Source organism: Dendropsophus ebraccatus, unplaced genomic scaffold (assembly GCF_027789765.1).
Source record: "Dendropsophus ebraccatus isolate aDenEbr1 unplaced genomic scaffold, aDenEbr1.pat pat_scaffold_568_ctg1, whole genome shotgun sequence".
NCBI lineage: Eukaryota > Metazoa > Chordata > Amphibia > Anura > Hylidae > Dendropsophus > Dendropsophus ebraccatus.
Window position 1 is genome coordinate 21483 of NW_027210167.1, and position 21482 is coordinate 42964.

The following is a 21482-nucleotide window of genomic DNA, read 5'->3' on the forward strand; positions in this document are numbered from 1 at the left end:
TTCTTCAGCAATTCATGCTTTGCCTGCATGTGCCTGTTCATACTCGTGGTACTTAAACACTTTAAATTTTTTCCTCTACTGCCGCGTTGCCGGCAAATACGACATATCACCTCAGTCGGAGAATCAGAGGCTTGATCAAAAAGGCCCAGGCTTTATAGGTTTGGGACTTTTAAGACGGTAAAAACCTAGTACCGGTCTCCCGGCTGCCACCACTGACCATGGCTGGCATGGTAATATCAGAGGACTTCTGCGACCGCCCTCTCCCTTTCTTAGGTCGGAACCGCACTGTAACTACCTCATCCTCCTCATCCTCCACTGATGATGCCCTCGGCAGCTGTCGCTCCAAAGACCACGTTGGATCTGCAATGTCATAATCATCATCGTCATGACAGGTGACTTCCTCTATCTGACAGTCTATATCCTCAAACTGCGGGCTAGAAGCCACAGGCACTTTCAGGCATTGCTGACCGTTTGGTTTTTCTGACGACAGACCAGCTTCCTGATCCTCCTCTGAGGGCCTCTTGATCTTTTGAACCGCCTTCTGACCCCAACTGCATTGTGTGGTCAAAGAGCTCTTCAGAATCTCTATTATAGACTTTAACGTCTGAATTAAGTAAAGAGATTGGCCTGAAGTGCTGGGGTCTGTCTGGAGTTTTGCCGGGTTTGGGGAGGGTTATCACCAGGGCTTGGAGGTTTTCTTTGGGCAGTCGGCTAACCACGAAAGCATGTTGGAAAAACTTGGACATCGTGGGGGCAAGTTGGATGTGAAACATTTTATAATAGTGGTTACCAAAGCCGTCTGGGCCAGGGGGTTTCTCTGTAGGTAAGGATGTGATAATCTTTGTCAGTTCCTTGGTAATTACTGGGGAGTTGAGTGTGAGCAGTTGCTCCTGGGATATCTGAGGGAGGTGTAGGGAAGAAAGAAAAGAGGATGTGATTGAAGGTGGGGTTTAGTAGGAAAGGTATCTTGGATTTAGTCTGTCTCGAATTTAGGCGGGATGCTAAGAGCTTGCCCGCCTTATTAATTTGTGAGTGAGTATTTAATCAGCGTGCCTCTCATGAACGCCTTGTGAGAGTTCCATAGGACATCTGGGGGTACCTCAGAGTTATCATTTATTGTGAGAAACTCTTCTATATCAGCTTTTTTTTTCCATATAGTTATTTTTATTATTATTATTATTATACAGATATAAACACTGTGAAGGGAGACAATCCCCCGACAAGGAGAACAGCAAAGATTGCCTTTTAGTCTCTGGGTGAAGTTCGGGGTGTGACCACAGGGGCATACGCTTGCCAATACAGTAGGGCAGGCCTAAATCCTTAAGGCTAGATTTCCATGCTACCACGGTGTAGCATGGAAGTACACTTTTCTTTATGTGGGCGGGAAGAACAGGAAATTTCGTGTAAAGAACCACTTGGAGTGACCACGGTTCTGCCATCGCCTGTTCGAGGTGCACATTAGAATAGGGCCCTTCATCCAGTCGATCCCATGTCGCAAAAGACACGCCAGACTGTAGCGATGTCGGGAAAGTTTAAACCACCCTGATCCCGGAACAATTGTAGTTTCTTCAAGGTTATGCGGGGACGCTCACCCCCCCCCCCCCCCATATGAATTGTGTAAATGCCGAAGTCAACCTACGGACATCGTCATGTTTCAACAGTATTGGAATGGTTTGCATCGGGTAAAGGAAGCGAGAGAAGGCCAACATCTTCATGGGATGGCATCTGGCCAGCAAAAGTAAGGGAAGTTTTTTCCAGCGGTCTAAAGAGGACAGAATCGACTGGATAAGAGGGGGGAAATTAAGCCCGTACAGCGTACCTGGGCTAGTACCCACCAGGATACCCAGATATCTCATGTTAGTTCTAGAGATAGAAACTTCCGTACCCAGAGAATGTTGTGTTAGTCTGGAGGAGGAAGCCCAGTAATACACTTTTAGCAATGTTTATTCGGAATCCCGAGCGGATGCCAAATTCCAGCAAGCGTTCCAGCACCTGCGGCAGGTCTCTAGTCAGGTTGGCCAAGAAGATCAATAAATCATCTGCAAATAGTGCTATATTGACAGGAATGCCCCCCACCCCTGTTATTAAATAACAGGGGTGAGAGGGGGCATCCCTGTCTGGTTCCTTTTGTCGGGGAGAAAGGTGATGAAAGAAACCCCAGTGTCCCCACCCTGGCTTGTGGAAGGGTATATAAACAGTGAATGTAGTTCAAGAAGGACCCTGAGAACCCCATTGTGCGCATGACATCCCACACCCACACCCACTCCCACTCCCACCGCACACTGTCAAACGCTTTTTCAGCGTCTATAGACAGTATGACGGGGGAGGAGTGCAGGTCAGGCCTCAAATGTACCTCATCCAGTACAGCTATTACCTTCCTTAGGTTGGTCACGGCTGACCTTCCCTGTACACACCCCGCCTGGTTTGGAGAGATGATTCGGGGTAAGACCACTGCTAATCTGTCCGCCATGATTTGGGAAATTATTTTGAGATCTATATTGATCAAGGAAATTGGTCTATATCCTCCAGCAGAGGTGAGATCCTTCCCATCTTTGGGGAGAACTTTAATGACAGCGGTGTTCCTCTATGCGGAAACAGGTATGCCGTCCAAGTAGGTGTTGTACAGGGATAGCAGCGTGGGGCCAATTTCCTCGGATAATAATTTATAAAAGTCCCCAGTAAACCCGTCTGGGCCTGGCGCCTTATTAGGCTTCAGGTTTTTTATCACCTTTGATATCTCCTCAAGGGTAATTGGTGTGTTCAAGCTGCCCCTTTCCTCACCAGTGAGGATACGCAGTCATGCCCCACCAAGCCAATCCCACCTAGGAGTGGAGGAATTGGGGGCGTCGGAATACAGTTGTTGGAAAAAAACTTTCAGTACCCCATTAATCTCTGCAGGGTGTGTGCATGTATTACCCGCCTTGTCCCGAAGAGCCTGAATGTGGTGCTGGGCAAAGGGACCCTTGGCCAATTTGGCCAACAGTCTACCCGACTGTGTCGGAATAGTGAGGCTTCATAGTGACTACGATATATGTTTTCCTTTTTCTCCACCCACTGTTCATACGCCACCTTAGCCGCCTGCCATTTGGATTTGGCGTCCTGTGAAGGTGAGGTAACAAAGGTGGTGTATGCTGACTTGAGGGCCTCGCTATGAGTTTTAATGTTGGGGAGGGACGTCTTCTTCAGGGAGGCTACAGATGCCATGACCCGACCCCTGAGTACCGCCTTTGTGGCGTCCCAGTATAATTGAGGTGTACATGTGTGCTCAGAGTTATTTGCAGCATAATCCCACCACCAACCTTTTAGAAGTGCTTTGAAGTTTTCGTCTCTGGCCATCCCGACGGGAAACCTCCACAAAAAGTCAGATCCCTATAGCTCTAAAGAAACTGGGGAATGATCAGAGATTATCATATCCTCAATCTTAACTTTATCAATACGAGTTAGTAGGAAGGGAGAAAGAAAGAAATAGTCCAATCTGGACCAAGAGTTGTGAGGATGAGAATAATGAGAAAATTCCCTGGCATCAGGATTATTCCATCTCCACGAGTCATTCCATCTCCACGAGATCACCACATTGAAATCTCCCCCTATTATTTTGTGGAGGACCATGTCTGCAAGCAACCTGGTAGACAGAGCGGAGAAGAAGTCCTTGTTAGCATCATTTGGTGCATAAACATTAGCCAAGAAGATTTCCTCAGTCGGTGTTTTAATATGCAAAGTGCATATTCTGCCCTCTTCATCTGCCCACGTGGATAGTAGCTCATGATTAAACATCTTATGCACCAAGGTGATAACCCCTGCCTTATTGTCTTTCGCCGGTGATCCATAAACTGCACCCACCCAGAACTTCTTGAGCCTAAAAAACTCTTCCTGAGAGAGGTGTGTCTCTTGGAGGAACGCAACATCAGGATAGAGTTTTTTAAGGTGCCTCAAAATCATGTTCCTCTTATGAGGGGACTTAAGCCCCTTCACGTTCCATGTAATAATGCGTACCATTTTAACCAGGCCTTAAGATAACAAAGGCGCCTGATGTGCCGGTTATGAAGGACTGTGAGCATTCCCCCCTCCCCCCCTCCCAACCCCAACAGATAAACTAAAAACATTTAGAACTGGCATAGAAAACATTATAAAAAGACCCTTGCTGAGAGCCTCCCATGAGGAGGCAAATATTCTCAGCAAAAATTGGTCTAGGGACCTCACTTCTTGAGCATGAGCATTGGCCGTCCTCGCAGCTGGTCAAGAGCAAGAGCCAATTGCAGAAGCAAAGGGAGTAGATGAAGAGACGAGGGAAGGATAGAAAACAGGGGGGAGGAAATAGAGAGGAGGGGGGGGGTAAGAAAACGGGGAGGAGACAAAGGTTGGAAGGAGAGGGGAGCAAAGGGAAAGGGAAGAAGGAGAGAGGGCTAGGGAAGGAGCCGAGGGGGATGAAAGGGGACAAAAAAAAGGGGGGGGAGGGGAAGAGGGGCAGAGTGGAAAGGAGGGTAGCACGAGAAGAAAGGAGAGGAAGGGGAAAAGGTAGCATAACCAAGGTGAACTAATAGTCCGTCCACTACTCATCTCAAGTAGCGGCTTGGTCTACCGGGCTTAGGTCTAACGGCCCTGGAATGACCCGCCAAAGTCAGGAAGTGAAACAGAGCAGCACTGTCCAGGTAAAATGAAATGTACGGGGGAGTGAAGCCTTTCAATGGCCATCCTGGTGGGCCTCAACGTCGGCTTCTTTTCACATAAGTTACCACAGCCATCTCGAGGGGCGCCTTAGTCCGCTGCTCTCAGGGAACGCTGGGGACTCTGTTCTTTCGAGGATGGATCGCGCGATCTCATGGCCGCTGGACGTTCCTGAGAGGATTTCTCATCATGCCGTGCAGGGAGTCGCTTCCCAGACAAAGACGACATGGTGCGGCTGCGCTGGACTGGAGAGGGCCAGGAAGTGTTGTTGTCAATACCCCCATCTAAAAACACTGATGCGTCCTCTGGAGACGAGAACGTGGAGAGGGACCCGTCTGGATGGAATATCTTTAGGACAGCAGGGTATAACAGGGCAAAGCGAATTTGCTTGTTGAACAGGGCAGTACATATAGGGGAGAAGAGACTGCGCCGTCTCGTGACTTCTGCAGAAAAGTCACCAAAAATCAATACTCTGTGACCTTCTAGCTCCAGGGGCTCTCTCCTGTTTCTGAACGCTCTCTTGATGGCCACTTTATCTGTGAAATATAAATACTTTACGATGGTCTGTCTCGGGCGGTCTCTCTGTTGTAGCCCGGCCGGGACTCCTCTATCCTGCCCTGGGAGGAGATCTGGGCCCAATCTGTGTGCCCGTTCGACCTTGCACGTGTGGGTTAAACCCAGCATGGTTAGTAAAGTCTGTTCACAGAGCTGCACTAGCTCGCGCTGCTTAAAGGATTCAGGGACTCCTATGATTCAGAGATTATTTCTCCTGGACCGCTTCTCAAGGTCTTCCACCTTCTTCCACAGATGTTTGTTATCCTGCTACACAGCCTGCAGTCTAGTGGGAACTTTGTCATAGTCCTCATCTATGACCCGCACTCTCTCCTCTATGGCTGACAGCCGCAGGCCCTGTGCTGCTATTTCCTTCTGCAGCTGTCTCATGTTGCTTTTCTCTGCAGCCGTGACCGAGTCCTGTATACTGGGCATTATGTGCTTTGCCACCTCAGCTGCCAGGAGCGCATAGTCTATATTGCAGGGTTCTCCCTCCTCCTCATGCATGTGAGTCTGCATGCACTGGGGACCGCTCGTGGGAGCTGGGTCCCGGTCTGGAGGAAGGCGAGCAGTGAGAAGATGCTGACTGTGCGCTGCCGCCGTCGGGGGTGCACTGAGCTGACTGGCTGGTCTCTGAGAGATCTTCCCTCTCATGAGGAGAGTGCAGATTAGGGTCTGCGGACAATCTCCTCGGCATCCGACCGCATGCTGATGCTGCGCCATGGGCTAGCGGGGAGAGCGGTGAATCTGAGTGCGCCTTGTGGTCAGCGCCATCTTGGATTTCTTTCCCGCCCGCGTTAAAGTAGAACTTCTGCAATTTTTCATGGCGATACCCCCGTTTTTTCTTCGTGGGCATGCTGAGGGATGGTTAATGTGCTATTGGGCTGAAAATGGAGCCGCAGGTCGCGCTGTAAGTCGCTGGATTCTTGTTCTGGAGTGGGAGCTCAGTGACTACGCGTCCATACTGTTCAGCTGCCAGGCCACGCCCCAGCACAGTGACTTTTATATGAGATGGTCATTTGATTTTAGCAGCCAATGAGACCCCTAAACCTCAGCAAAGACGTTTCTGACACTCCTATGTGCTCTGCACAGTATGGCTGGAAAAAAAGGCGCTCAAATGCTAACTCAAACAAACAGTAAAATTATGTTTCGGTTCGCGTTCGAGAAAATCGAGATTTTCGACTTAAATTTAACTTTTCTCAAGCAGTTTGATCAACTCTAGTTGTCGTGACGCCAGTGCTAGTCCAGCACACAGGTGTGATGTTGGTACTTGTTTTGTATATGGCTGGTTTGTGTCTCTAAATGGTCGGTGACCTGCCGGGTAGTAGTGGGTCCCTTGGGCTCTTGTCACTGTAGTCCTGAGTGTCAACTGACCCATCCGGACTATCAGTACTGCCACCCACAGAAAGGGGAAAAAATAACCCAAAGTGTACGGTTTGTGTGTATGGGTGCTGGTGCGTACGACGTATGACAGAGTCCCAGTGTTGTAAAAATAAAACAGCTTTACTGTAAAGTCTTTCAGCAGTACAATACACTTGTAGAATAGATAAATCTTTGTCACAGACTCTTAATACTTAAACTTGTTGTGCTTAAGGAGTTGCTGAAAGAGTAGAGTAGAAGAGAAGTAGTTTTAGAGGTGCTTGGAGAGTAGAGTAGAGGAGTTTGTCGGAGGAGCCCCAACCCACTGTAGATGTGTACTCTGCCGAAACTTGAACGGAGATACTTTCTAATCACTGGTCAACAAGGGAATAAAAACGATTGGTGATGTGGTCATCAGAAAAAGTGGGGAAGATAGAAAACTGGCCTAGAATCAATCAGAATATTAAAAATGTATCCCCTTCAGGCGGTCACCATCTCATGCAATTTCATGTTGTCCATAGAGTTTATTCCAGAGTATTAAGCAAGTTTAAAAAAAAGACATGGAGACAGGTGTCCCAGATGCGGAGAGAAAGGTGGCAACTTTGAACATATAATATGGTCCTGTAAAAAACTTAAAACTTTTTAGGAAGAGAATTTTCCAAGGTATCGAAGAGAAGCTAAAATTATTATGTTAATTTGTTTTCCCTAAGACCCATTGGCATCACAACATATGGGGTAAATTCGCCCCTGCGAGCCCCTGGGACGAAGGAATATTTAATGAAAAAACAACAATTAAATTTTAATCCCCTCCTCCATGAGGTATAAATAGGCTCCACCTCCCCCTAGACCTCAGTCTAATTATAAAGAAACATAAAACACAGGGAGGGAGTCTTGTGATGCCAATGGGTCTTAGGGAAAACAAATTAACATAATAATTTTAGCTTTCCCTAAGACCCATTGGCATCACAACATATGGGGAATTAGCAAGCATTATCCCCAATGGGCGGGTTATTTATTACGTCCGCATTAAGAACAGATCTTGCAAAGGTTGTTCTTGACAAGAAAGAAGTATCCAGCCTGAAATATCTCACAAAGGTAGTCAAAGACTACCAGGTAGCTGCCTGGCATATGTCCTCAAGTGGCACAGCGGCACGCTCTGCCCAAGTGGAGGCCACAGCTCTAGTATAGTGAGCCCTGGTAAATTCTGGTGGATCCAGATCAGCAGAGGAGTAACATAAGGCAATGGAGTCACAGATCCATATGAATATTGAAGGTTTTGAAGCCTTTCTCCCCTTGTTCTTTCCTGCGAAAGGGATAAAGAAATTCTCGTCTTAACGAAAATCACCTACTCTATGTAGATAGATCTTGATAGCTCTGGATACGTCCAATAAAGAAAGATCCAAGTCTTCTTTAGATGATCCAGTAGGAGAAAATACAGGCAATACTATTGGCTGGTTGATGTTGGCAAATGAAGCCACCATAGGCAGGAATCCTGGAAGGAACCCAAGGATAACCTTGTCTTGGGAAAAAATCACGTATGGAGGTGCGGAGTCAAGGGCTTGAAGTTCTCCAACTCTCTTAGCAGAGGTAATGGCTAGTAAAAGAGAAACTTTCAATGTTAACTTGAAGTCTACTTCCTCCCAAGGCTTAAAGGGAGGAAGACACAGGCGTCTCAACACAAAGGATAAGTCCCATGGGTCTACCTGCTTTACCAGGTTAGGCATAGTCTAGCCTTAACAAAATTCTTTACCTCCAAGATCTGAAAGAAACGTGAGTTTAGGTGTGCAGAGAGGGCTGCTATCTGCACCTTGATGGAACTAGGTTTTAAACCTTTATAGAAGCCTTCCTGTAAAAACTCCAATGACTGTGGAGTAGAAGGTTTAAGTCCATCAATACTCCTGCTCGCACACCAATCTTGAAAATCTTCCAAATACGTGCATAAGATTTATTTGTAGTGCTACTACGAGCGTGAGAAAGGGTATACTATACCTTCTCAGAAAAACTAGAGTCTAATACGGTCCTCTCAGTCTCCAAGCTGTCAAGCTGAGGCTGGAAAGATTCCTGCACAGATGTTGACCCTGGAATATTAGATCCGGATGCAGAGGTAACCTCCAAATTCCCCTCTGCTCATATTCATGGGCAGGGTGAACCATGACCCCTTCGGCCAGAAGGGAGTTATTATTATTACTGACGACTGATCTAGACTGATCTTCGTGAAACTCTCGGAATCATGGCTATGGGAGGAAAGATATACGCCAGCTGGTATGTCCATGGTATTGTCATTGAGTCCACTACCGTGGATTGTCTGCCCTGTAAAGGGAACAGAAATTCCTCAGTTTGGCATTGCTTGCTGATGCCATGAGGTCTCTCTGAGGAAGCCCCCACCTCTGGGTTAACTGAATGAACACTCTCCTTGAGAGAGACCATTCCCCCGGTAATGTCAGGCCTCAACTCAGTCAATCCGCCAATATATTGTCGACACCCCTGATATGAATCGCAGAGAGTCTGGTTATTCTGGTTTCTGCCCAACAGAAAAATCTTCTCTACTTCCCTGAGGAGAGAAGGGGATCTGGTACCTCCCTGTTTAGGTACGCCACACAGGTCCTGTCGTTCATCCGGATTCTGACTGCTATCTGTAAAATAGGAGGAGAAAAATGAAGAAGAGCTAGGTAAATCGCTCTGAGCTTCCTCACGTTGGAGGGCAGAGCGGATTCCTGTTGACTCCAAGATCCTGCAGTCGTGATGACTGTCAGATGAGCTCCCCAACCTGTTCCTGAAGCATCTGTCGTGATGGTTATCCAGTGTGGTTCTGAAAATAAAACTCCATGTTTGACTTGTCTCCACCATATTAGAGAATGTCTTGTTTGAGTCGATAGAACATGCATCACATCCAAGTCCTTCAGTCCTCGGTTCCATACTGTTAGTGCTTCTCTCTGAAGAAATCTCATGTGCCATAACGCCCATGGCACCGCGTCCGCAGCTGAGGCAAGGAGCCCTAGAAAGCGCATTTATGTTTTTATGGATACCTGACGAGGAGGAATTAGGAATTAAGTCTGATTTCTCTATGTTGATAAGCCAACCTAATTGTTGAAGTATGTCCTGGACATAGTTCAACTGAACTCTCAGAAGATCCTGAGTCTGAGTCATAATCAACCAATCGTCCAGGTAAGGGATAACTTTATCCCCTGTAGACGGAAGCGAACCATCATGGTGACACTAACTTTGTGAAAACAAAGGGTGCGGAGGTATTCCGGATGGAAGGACTTTGAATTGTAAGTGTCTTACCTTCCCCTGGATTTGGATGGCGAAGGCTCTCCTGTGAGCCTTCAGAATCGGTACATGAAGATATGCATCCGGTAGATCTATGGTGACCATAAAATCTCCCTCCTGGAGGATAGATTTTACCGATCTTATGTTCTCCATGTGGAACGTCTTCTTTATGATGCACCTGTTGAGATATCGCAAATCTATAATAAGCCTCCAATTTCCGGATGGCTTCAGCACTAGTAACACTGGGGAGTAAACTCCCTGACCGATCTCGGATAGAGGAACATCCATTAGAGCCTCTTTGGAAAGGAGGTAAAGAATTTCTGTCTCTAGGACTAAGTGTCTTTCTGGCTTAAGATTTCTTGACAGAAGAAATCTTGGAGGAGGAAGAGATGATAAATGAAGGACATAACCATTTTGAATAATATTTAACACCCAGTGATCTTTTCTTAATTCTTCCCAGGCAGGGAGAAACAAACTCAGACGTGTTCCCACTGGACAGCTTCTGCGTCAGAAGTCTGGTTTCTAGTTGATGTCCTTATTCTGCTGCTTCCCGGAACCTCTTCTGGAATAGTTTCTTCCTCAACCTCTGTACTGGTATCTCTCTTTGCCTTGCTGAGGAGATTTTGCTCTGAGAAAGGAATCACCGCTCTTATAGGACAATGGTAGGGACTTCCCCTCCTTGTCAGACAATTCCTCCATTAATTTATCCAGCTCAGAGCCAAACAGCCTACCTGGCTGGAACTCCATATTACAGAGCTGAATTTTGGAGTTAGCATCTCCAACCCAGGGTTTTAACCATAGCGCCCTTCGGCAGCGGTCGAGAGCGTACTAGTTTTTTTACGCTAACCTGGTTCCCTGAGATGATCATCGCAGAGGAAGTCAATGGCCATAATAACCTTTTTTTAAGGAGCGAAGGACCTTGTCCCTGCTAGCTCTACCTTCCAAATTTTCCTGGACCTTGGCCAGCCATCTTCTTAGGCTTCTAAAAACCTCAAAGAAGAAATGGAGACTGCCCCTTGGGCTGCCGCTGCCGTATATGATCTCTTGAGGGCTACCTCCACCCTTCTATCCATCGGATCCTTAAGATTGGATCCGTCCTCCGCAGGCAGCACAGTACATTTCGACAGTTTGGCTATGGCCGGGTCCACCTTTGGAGGCTCAATCCAGTCCTTACATTGTTCTTCCTTGAGAACATATAAGGTCTTAAACCTCTTGCTCAAACCCGGAGCCTTTTCCGGTTCCTTCCATTCCGCCTGTAACATAGACAATGAAGTCTTACCCACAGAAAAAGCCCTAGGCTTTTTTGAGGAGGACCAATCCTATCCTCTTCTATTTCCTCAGGGTGTATTTCAGCTTGCACAGCTTAGCAGAGCTTCTGAATTCTATCAGCTGTGAAATACCCCCTGAATAATTCTTTCTCATCTTCAGAAGTAGAAGAGGTTTCAGAAGAAGATGATGACTTAACTTCATCAATCACAGTAAAACTGAAAATGACCATAATCCTACAGCCATAAAGTAATATACTCAAAGGCTGGGAGTAGAGAGAGAAATACTCCATTTGGTCTTTAACTTAGGACACGGGCGGCGATTCTCATTAGCCGCTAAAGTCTTTTGCACATAGTCCTTGACCCATACAACTACATCCTGAACATCAGGCTCCTCATAGGTTTAGGTCTGCATGAAGGACAGCGTACTTAGGCATTATAAATATTTATAGGCATTCATAAATATTTTTATGAAAGAAAGGATGAATCTTATCTGGAAAAAATGATCATCCTACGGTACCCATAGCCGTCAGGTAGTGGAGTCTGACACTCGGCACATGAAGTGCTTCCTTAGAAGGTCTTTTGCCAGCAGCAGGACTGGTCTCCATTTCACACTCCACACTGATGAGGGGCAAAAACCCCGAAACAGCTGTCTGTGGATGGATACCTTGCTGAGGTGGTTTCCTTGACTGGAGAACGCTTTGGCTTGGTTGTTCCTTCCCGGAGGGAAGGTCTGGCTAGTTCACTGACGTCGAGACATGTGATGGTGTCTCTGCAGTGTTCTTTTGCATATTCGATTTCCCAGGGGGCAATGTTCTAGAATACACTGACGTTGAGACACGTGATGGTGTCTCTGCGGTGTTTTGGTTGATCTCCCTGAGGTCAACCAGCGTCCTTTTGGTCTCCATTTCAGACATCTGCAAATAATCAATGTATTACAATACATATAAACCACTAGCCTGGCTAGAGTGATATCGGAAAGAGACACTAGGTGGCAGCAACACTTACTTTTAAGTATATAGAAGAGAGATCACAGCACTTTGCACTCAGATGTTTTCTATTAGATCCAAATGAGCCACAGAAAATCCTTCCAGAGGAAGACAGCCAGACCTAGAGGTAGCAACAGCTTACCTGATGCCTTGAACACACAGCTAATCCAGCATGCAGAGAGCGCTCGCCGCTGCCGGCCCCCGAAAGTGACATGACGCCGACGCCGCAGTGCTGAGACGCACGCAGCGCTGATGCGTTCCACAGTCGAACGCGACTGGAAGAAAAGCCAGCGGCTCCGGTGACACGCAGAGTGCGTTCCAAGACGCACTAGGTAAGAAAAACTTAAAAGCTAAGACCTGCAGAAGCAAATATCAGGATACTACCTGGACACCGGCTCCAGCGGCATCCCAGCAATCATTACCTGGAGAGAAAACCTGAATGCAACAGGTTAACAAAGCATAAAAACGGAGGAGGGACAAAGTCCGCTAGGGCTAACAGCAACAAAGTAAAAAAGACTGAGGTCTAGGGGGAGGTGGAGCCTATTTATACCTCATGGAGGAGGGGATTAAAATTTAATTGTTATTTTTTCATTAAATATTCCTTCGTCCCAGGGGCTCGCAGGGGCGAATTTACCCCATATGTTGTGATGCCAATGGGACGTAAGGGAAATGGGGCTTTCAAGTTGAAAATGATCTGAGAATGGTGATTCTTGGAGATACAACCTGAATAAATGCCCCTAAGAAGAGGATCAAACTGCTTTTAAGACTGCCCTTCTACGCTAAACTTGCTATAATTAGAAACCAGTTTGCTGTGAAGACCACTAGGCTCCAGGAGTGGGAAAAATGTGTCAGGTTCTTTGAGGGGGGGGGGGATAAGAGAGAGGTTAGGTGAAATAAAAGAGGGATAAGGTGTTTTTTTTTTGGGGGGGGGGCTGTAGGGGGTAGGGAAAGGAGTTGTAGAATAGGGTAGGGAGTGTCTGAACAAGTCATGTATTAGATGAGAGAGATGATGGTATTTTAGTACTGATTTGCATCTGGGACAATCTGACATATATACATGGGAAGTGATTATGAGAATTTTTGGTCAGATGTAAATTAGTTCTGAAATGTAAACAGGGCCTCTCTCCCTCGGCACCATATTATAGAATGAAGTTAGGGGGTTTAGATGTCCACTGCTTGTGTTCCGGTTCTTTTTATTACCATAACTAGGATGGGGGATCTCTGTTGTCCGGCCAGCATGGTGGGGGGCAGATCAGTGGTTCTGGACTTAATGTGGTACTGTAGTGAAATGTCTTATGCTTTATGAGTTTAAAGCTGAAGGCAGTGTGTTATATGGATAAACATCTTAGGCATAATATTTAAATGCCATATTATTAGATCAAATTAATGCTCTCTTTAGTTGTCTTGAACCAGGACTGTGTGGAGAAAGATTTGTTTCGCATGGTGGGTCTGGTCGACCATAATATATGGTTGGGGGAGTCATCAGGAGGCTCGGATATAGTGCGAGGGAGCTAGATGGGGATGGGGACTCTTACACTATTGTGTATGTGGAATAGTTAAATGGACCTGATGGTTCTGAGTGTTTCTGAACGGGAACAGGAAGACCAAGGTTTTTACTAGTAATATGTCAGTGCAAGCGAGCTGGTTCAGTTTTACTCTTGCCTGTTAATAGAAACCACTGAGTTAATATCAAGTGTAATGTTGTCTGCCGTTGTTATAGAGGGTAGTCCGGGGCTGCTGGTGTGCCCCCTGGTGGGCGGGCCGGAGGATGGAAAGTCATAGTGAAGTGGATTTGCGGAAGGAGAAGTAGGGAGGGATCGAGAAGAGGATGGAAGTGTTAATAGCGAGGCAACTCGCAGTGGCATAGAGGGGGCTGGGCCTCAGTAAAGATAACTGTAATTTATTACTGAGTTCATAGCTTAAACGACTGTCAAGGACACCCCTGATGTTGGGGACTACAAATGCTTCTTTTAAAAAAAAATAAAAAATAAATAAATCTCTTTTTAATTTGTATTGTAAAATAAAATAATAAAGGAAAAAAGAGATACTTTCTAGTGAGAAGTTTACTTGTAGTTGTGTTTGTGACCACCTTGTGCCCTACAGTGTCAAGCTTCCCATCCTATCAGGGTACTACAAGCCCCAGCCATTGTTATCTGGGCTTAGCTAAGTGTCCAGGGATATCCCAGTTACCTGCACTGTGAGATAGGATACGTAGACCTTCTTTACGGTAGCTTTGTCCTATCTTGGCTAGTTCCTCTTGTGTTTAGGATACTGCCTTCTTCTTTTTAGACGTTTTCTCGGCATGGGTTAGGGTGTTCCTGGATTCCTCTCCCTTTAAAGCGCTTAGCACTACATACTGAACATAGTGGTAGTAGAGGAAGAACTGGTTGTCTCTAGCTGCATCTACACATCTTGGGTATCTAGACTAGACTGCCCTTGTCCCTGGCAGGGGTCGCGGCAGCAGTAACAGTAGGTTTTGCATCTTCCCTCTCTGAGAATCTGGATAGGACTGGGACTGCCCTACCTTCACCATATAACTCCTCCAACAGGGGCCTAAAGTGAACTTCCATGTGAAGGGTGGGAATGAGTGTGTGAATAAGAAAGGAGAAAAAAGATAGGTCAGAAGTAGAGAGCACCTCCTATTGGTCAATAATAACACAAGGTACACATAAAACATTAACGCATGACTTTCCTCAGCTGTGCAATACATAGAAATACAGAAGACATCTAGTTGTGAAACTTCAGACTACTTCATCACCACCTGCAACATTTTGCTCTTTTTCAGAGTCTTTCTAAGACTAATTGCCTATAGGGAGGAAAATCTATCAGGGCACTGACGATCAGGGTGAGTAATCATTGTGATAAGGGAGTCTATCCGGGCCTATAGCACGGGCAGCATGAATCAGTGACAACCCTATTCATGGGGGTGCTGTACTTAATTATCTTCTACAGCCTATACAGTTGCACTATGGTGGCTCAGTATTTAGCACTGATGCGTGGAATCCTGGGTTCAAATCCCACCAAGAGCACAGGAGTATTGTTATAAATATTATTACTATTATTATGCATAAACAGAGCAGGACCCCATTCCTTTGATTTGTTTATGGATCAAGCAGTCATCCCCACACCAATTACCTATTTAGAGTCTCAGAACTGTTTTAATTGGCAACGCCATTTAAAGATGTACATTTTTTTTTATCACTGCTTTTTGAAATTTTAGATTTCTGTCAAAGTAACTAATTTTGTGATTTTTTTTTTTTATGGCAACATTTGGAATACACTACACTAGTGTATACACTGTTTTAAAAAGATTTTATTATTTTTCAGGTAGCAGGGGATTGGTGGAATGGCAGCTTAGTTTTACAGGATTTACATTTAAAAAGACAGTACAATAGATACTGTCCGAGACAGGAACTGTCCAGAGCAGGAGATTCCCATAGAAAGCCTCTCCTTTTATAGAGAGTTCCTGTCTAGGCCAGAGATGTCAGTAGAGAGCACTGTATCAGACTGAAAATAAAACAACATTTCCTGCATGACATACAGCAGCTGATAAGTATGGGAAGACAAGATTTTTTTTAATAGATGTAAATTACAAATCTATATAACTTTCTTACACCAGTTGATTTGAAAGTGAAATTTTTGCTGGATAACCCCTTTAATGACATGATAGGTTCTGTAGTTTATAGGATTCAACAATTACATTTCAAATAACATGCAAGGACACTTTTAGAAACTTTTTTTTTCCCCTTGTTTTTGTCTTGAAATTGTATAAATAGATTTAGGTCTTTCCTCCAGGGCCTGAACAACTCGAGATATTGCAGAACTGATCTTCTTCCAGAGAGTGAAATTTACACGCCTAAGGGTTCTTTGGGTTCTCGCAGAAGGAAGGCAGGAAGAAAGGCGAATGGGTCATTCTAAAACTATATTTAGATCTGGGGGATGTAGATTTTTAATGGTGGGATTCAACCTACAAGCTCCAGTATTTGAGTCTTATATGGTGGATAAAGCTGAGATCTGGACCTTTAGCCTGGCTGGTTTCAACCCCTTTAGTAAACCTGCTTGAAGAAAGTCCAAAGACTGTGGAATATTAGGATCAGCTGAAAAGAGGAGGAGACGGACACCAGGAAGAATACACTTTTCAAACCTGTTTGTAACTTTACTTACTACTTTGGACAGACCTCTGCTCCTTAACATGGCCCTCTTAAGATCCAAGCCAACAGTTGAAGCTTAGATATGTCTGGTTGAAGGATAGGCTCCTGGTTGAAGAAGGTCCTGGGGGACTGGAAGGTGAACTGGATGTTCTAATGCCAGCTTCTGTAAGAGAACAAACCCGGCTCTTTTTTAGCCAATAGGATACCAGCAGCATAACTGTCACCTTCTCTGCTAGGATCTTTTCCAGAACAGACATTGCTTCTCGGATTTGGCAACTGGTTTTCCTGGAGAAGGATTCCAGTTTTTCCGTTAGAGCTGACCTTTTGTCTGAGGGGAGAAAGGACATTTGACACTTTGACAGTGAGAATTCAGGAGAACCCCTAGAAATACTTTCCGGGTAACCGGAATAAAGTTGGATTTTTGTTTGTTTATCTTCCATCACAGAGATGTCACAGCTTCTCCGCAGAAGGTCCACCCGGTACTAGGCCACAGATGTCACAGCCAGTGGCACATGCAACTGAAAGTAGGCCCCACAGAGCTCCAGACGCCTGGACATAAAGGAACTGTCTCACTGCAGGAGTTGCGATGCTTGGGCCCAGAACATTGGGACCTCCCACACCCCCTGGATCCATAAGGGAATCAGGGACAGGAAAAGCACTTGTGTTAGTTTGAACGGGAGGGGCTTTTAACCTGTTGTGCTTTTTCTGTCCTTAGGATAGAGTTAATTCCTGTGGTAAATACCGGAATCACGTATTAAAATATAACTTTTAATAATTAGTCAAAGTGTTAAATAACCAAATCAACTACAAAAAATCAAACAAAACAAAAAAAAAAAATGGGCACTTCACAACAATGCTGGAGTATTGAGTCTCCAAAATTCCTGTCCCAACCACATAAAATGATGCTGGTATAGATATAAGGGGCAGGTTCACACAGATGTCTCTATGTCTTTATCTCTGTCTCTACGCGTTTCTCCCAGATGTTACTCTGGGATCATCAGGAGACCATAGGATAACATAATAGTTCATCAACATGTATCTTTTCAACAAAGGTTATAAAATAGGCTGTATTGCACATGCAGCCCGGCCGGGCAATGCATGCATACACACCTGTATGGGGGTTACGAGGGGACAAGGTAATGCCTTCTGTTTATTTGTGTATATTAGCAACTGTACATTGCATCATCAGAAGATCGGCCCCCGATAAGCGCTTGGAGCACCTGATCAAGATGATGCAATTAGACAGATATATCATGTATCATTGATATAATGTAGGATTGACACACTGTTAGAGGAGAGCTGTTCTATAATGAAAAAGGGTTACATCCAGCAGAGACCAAGTTTTCATATAGATTGATATACTGCCATCCACAATAGCTCAATGTAAATATTATGTACCCCGATACCTAGCAAGGCATCCACATTGTTCCATAGTCTCCAACAAGAAATATGCAGTGCGACAATAGATAGATCCCACACAGTTACCAGCATCTAGTGTCATATAGCACTTAGGTAGGTACTACATTCCAAACGCACAACTGCAATATACAGCATAGCATATGTCCCCACAGGGATCACTCACTGCCCCCAACGTGCCCGAGATGGTGATTCCGGCAGCAGCGGGTGATTTAAATACCTAATGGTAGGGATGATTGAGTTGACGTCAGAGGGCGGAACCAGGACCAGCGGGGAGGAGAGTTCTATCCCGGGCCATTCAGCTATGTTCTATATTGAACATAGCCCTCCTATTCCATTAGTATCCTGGAATATGGGCGGAAGCTGTTCGTCCGGTCGCCGAGGCACTCATTAGATTCGGTGGAGCGCAGTCAGCATTCCAGCTGCCTGCCGGAACTGCCGGTTTGTATAAATGGTATAGTCCCACTCTGTGTCAGGTGATACCTCAGCACCACTGAGTCATGTGATACTTCAGTGCCACCCACTACTATGTGTTGGAGCGCATCATGCATCGCACGCCCACATCAGGATTCTCTACATATACGCTGGAACGCATACTGCGTTCCACCTTCATTTCAACTTTGCATCAGGAGACAATAGGTCTAAGTGTCAGCTACTATGATGTATTAGCCCATCACTCCGGATTGAGAAAGGAATATTACCGATTTCCATGTAGACATGTCTATATAAATAAACTACACTCAATACGAGTTTCTTCACATTTATATTAAAGAACATGGATCCACAGGGAGAGGTCCCGGTTAGCATGCCACAAGATCTTAGAAGAGGTTAATAATGGTAGAATTTTGAAATGTTATTAAGGGGCCATTAGTGAGGTACACATGGAAGGGTTATTGGTGGTATTCCCTGCCTACCTACCCATAGCTAAAAATCCCTATACTCCATAAGGTCCCTACCGTGCCCCTAAAAAAGCCTAACTACTACGGAGCACTCGCCCTAAAAAGGGCGACCCCGTCCGGAACCTGTCCCTCACGTCCTATCCATTCCCTACCCAACTAGGGGTGTTAGTTTATAAATAACCCTTACCAGACGCTGCTAACAGGGCAATATGTCCATCTGGACTTTATGACAGTTTGTAGGATTAATAAATCACGCCATTTAGATGTTCATGATATTCAGTTCTTACTAATGCAAGAAAGATATATAACTGGTTGCTTAGCAATACAAAGCTTGCAGATATGCACCAGCTAGTCTTCAGGATACTATCTTGGTTAAATGTAAAGCATTGGATCCCTCTCCCATAAACATAGGTGGAGGGGTGGGAAAAACAGGGGGGGGGAAAGGGGGACCTTACGTCTATCCTGCACATCAAAACAATATGGGTAAGTAACATGAACAAAGAGAGAGAGAGACGGGACAAGAGTTTAGGAGTATACTAGAGTTTAGATAGGATGAAGGGGAAAGATTAGATAAAGCAGGTGAAGTCAAGTCTGTCATTGAGGCCCAAGGGCCTCTGGGACCCCAACCTGTAGATCCATTCTGACTCTTTACACAAGAGTCTCTTGTCCCAATCTCCCTTCCGGATTGATGGTTTAACCCATTCTAATCCTACGAATTGTATATTCCTTGGTGTTTCTGGATGGCATTGTAGCATATGTTGGGCTAGTGGAGTCTCTCTCTTGTTTTCTATGTCACATAGATGTTCCAAAACCCTCCTTCTCATTTCCCTAAAAGTTTTGCCTATATAGTTGCGGGGGCACGGGCAGGTAGCCTGATAGATGACAGCCTTTGTCCTACAGTTGATAAAATCACGTATGACATATTCCTTATTTGTAACTGCCGAATTGAACACCTTGGTATTCTTTATGTGCCTACATGCATTACATCTTCCACATTTGAAGCAGCCTGGTATCTGCCGGTCAAGCCATGTTCCTTGTTGTCGAGGACGATTATAATGGCTATGAACGAGACGATCACCAATGCTGCGCCCTCTTCTAAATGTAATGCTCGGGTACTCGTGTAGTACCTCTGCAATATCCGGATCTGATTTGAGTATCGGCCAATATCTACTCAGGATGTGGCGTACCTCTGTCGTCTGATTGTCAAATGTGCCTATTAGTCTGATAAAGGTGTCATTTTTTTCTTTAGTTCTAGGTATCATCAATTCTGATCTATCCTTTTGTTGAGCATTATTATAAGCCTGATGTAATATCTGGTGCGGATAGCCCCTATCCTGGAATCTCTTATGTAGAATTTTGGCTTGATTCCGAAAGTCATTATCTTGTGTACAATTTCTCCTTACCCTCAAAAACTGGCCCTTCGGGATCCCACTTCTCAGGGAGTAAGGATGATGGCTCTTCCAGTGTAACAAGTTGTTGGAGGCCGTAGGTTTTCGATAGAGGGAAGATGCCAGGCCATAATCTACCTTCGTTAGTTGTAGGTCCAAAAAACAGATTGTCTCTTCTCTAATTTCACTAGTAAATGTCAGACCTATCCGGTTGTTGTTTAATTCATCCATGAATCTGGCGAATTCGTCTCTAGTGCCCAACCAGATCAACAGGACGTCGTCTATATATAGAGTCCAGAATGGGATAAGATCCACCCACCATTTTTGTTCCTCAGGAAAGACTACCATGTCCTCCCACCAGCCCAGAAGGAGATTTGCGTATGTGGGGGCACAAGGGCTCCCCATTGCGGTCCCTCTGAGCTGGTGGAACACTCTCCCATCATAGAAAAAGTAGTTATGTGTAAGGACATATCGGATGAGATTGAGTACGAACTTCTTGTGTTTACCGAATTCAGGTCCATGTTTTCTAAGATAGTATTCTGCGGCTCTCAATCCGTCAGAATGGAGAATTGAGCTATATAAAGCTTCCACGTCTATGCTTGCCAGGAAAGCCCCAGGGTCCACATCCAGATGTTTTATTTTACGGAGGAGATCCATACTGTCCCTCGTATATGATGGTAGACTTTCAACGTAATTTCTCAGAATTTTATCAATATATTGACTGATATTTTGAGTGATGGAGTCAATACCAGAGTCAATACCAATACCAGATGGAGTCAATATAGAACATAGCTGAATGGCCCGGGATAGAACTCTCCTCCCCGCTGGTCCTGGTTCCGCCCTCTGACGTCAACTCAATCATCCCTACCATTAGGTATTTAAATCACCCGCTGCTGCCGGAATCACCATCTCGGGCACGTTGGGGGTAGTGAGTGATCCCTGTGGGGACATATGCTATGCTGTATATTGCAGTTGTGCGTTTGGAATGTAGTACCTACCTAAGTGCTATATGACACTAGATGCTGGTAACTGTGTGGGATCTATCTATTGTCGCACTGCATATTTCTTGTTGGAGACTATGAAACAATGTGGATGCCTTGCTAGGTATCGGGGTACATAATATATACATTGATATACTGCCATCCACAATAGCTCAATCTTTATGAAAACTTGGTCTCTGCTGGATGTAACCCTTTTTCATTATAGAACAGCTCTCCTCTAACAGTGTGTCAATCCTACATTATATCAATGATACATGATATATCTGTCTAATTGCATCATCTTGATCAGGTGCTCCAAGCGCTTATCGGGGGCCGATCTTCTGATGATGCAATGTACAGTTGCTAATATACACAAATAAACAGAAGGCATTACTTTGTCCCCTCGTAACCCCCATACAGGTGTGTATGCATGCATTGCCCGGCCGGGCTGCATGTGCAATACAGCCTATTTTATAACCTTTGTTGAAAAGATACATGTTGATGAACTATTATGTTATCCTATGGTCTCCTGATGATCCCAGAGTAAC